This window comes from Pteropus alecto, unplaced genomic scaffold (genome assembly GCF_000325575.1).
Source record: "Pteropus alecto unplaced genomic scaffold, ASM32557v1 scaffold14, whole genome shotgun sequence".
NCBI classification, from domain to species: domain Eukaryota; kingdom Metazoa; phylum Chordata; class Mammalia; order Chiroptera; family Pteropodidae; genus Pteropus; species Pteropus alecto.
The window spans coordinates 7,950,376-7,951,883 of record NW_006436810.1 but is presented as its reverse complement, the minus strand read 5'-3'; positions in this window follow the sequence as shown (position 1 = coordinate 7,951,883).

The window sequence follows — 1,508 nt, the reverse complement described above, 5'->3', positions numbered from 1 at the left end:
TTAAAAAATGGGTATTGGAATCTCTATCAGTTGTTTCTCATTAAATGTTGTAGCTCTGTTATTTGATGTGTAAATATTTATCATTGCTGTATTCACTTGATAAATTTACCTTGGTATATCTTTTCCTATTAATTTACCTTTGATCTATTTATATGTTTATATTTAAAGTGGATTTCTTGAAGAGAGCATATAGTTGGGTCTTCATTTTTTATTCAATCTGAAAATCTCTACCTTTTAAGTTTGTGATAATATACATTTAATGTGATTATTAGTATGGTTGATTTTAAATGTATCATCTTGCTATTTGTTTTCCATCTGTCCTAATTTTGGTTTTGGTACTTTTTTCTTTCTTCTGTCTTCTATTGGATTGAGTGCCGCAAGAAAAAGCTGTTAAGCCACAATTCTATATCTAATAAAAACATCCCTCAAAAATGAGAGTAAATTAAAAACATTTTCAAATAATTAAAGTTGGAAGAACTCATCACAGTATTACAGTAAATTCTAAATAAAGATTTTTCAGGATGAAATAAAATGACACCTTATATAAACTTATATCTGCAAGAAGGAATTCAAAGCATCAAAAAATGTTGAATATCTAAGTAAATGTACTACTTTTTATTCTCTAAACTCTTTTAAAAAAAGACAATTATATCTTTCATGTCTAAAGGATAACACTTCATTTTGTGCAGACACAAAATATGTGACATTAGGATTAACAGTTGGGGAATAAATGAAATTATGTTGTCGCACAAATGCTTTACCTTCTTGGAAAGCAGTAAAATACAAACTCAAAATCCAGTACAATATAGAAGGGCAGTCTAATCGAGGCACTGCCATTAAAAAAAAAAATCCAGGGCAAAAATAGGTATTTCACAAGGGACAATGTAGAAACGGCCAATAAAAAGTGTTGAACATCTTTAAATATCAGGAAAAAAGACATTTAATACATAATACACAATGTGATACCATTTGACAGCCAATAGAAAGGCTAAAATTAAAAGCAAGAGGAGTTCCTCTAAGGGAGGAGATAAACTGACCGGAACTTTATGAACCATCTTGTGTGAAACAACTAAAAAGCAAGACAAATATGGAAACAGAGGTATTTCAAGACACTAAACATCGGGCAGCAAAGGACAGTGATCACTGAGAGAAGGGAAACAAATGAGACAACTTTCTGGTTGCTGGAGCTGCCGATGGGAGGTTTCCAGGCCTAGACTCAGCGGGGAGAATGTCAGGAAGAGCATGGCAGTCACCTTGGCTGACAAGCCAAAGAAGAGAATCTGGAGAGGCCCAAGCAAGAGGCTTTCAAGTGGCTAATATAACTGTAATCAGGAGACTCAAAGAAGTGGAGAGGAAGTATATTTGAAGAGATAATAGCTACTTTTCTTTAAAATTTGATAAAAATTGTAGATCCACATATCCAAGGAGTTCAGTGTCCCTAAGCGCACGACCATGGAGGCAAGTATATCAAGTCACATTATTAAAAAAAAAAAAAAAAAAAAAATTCT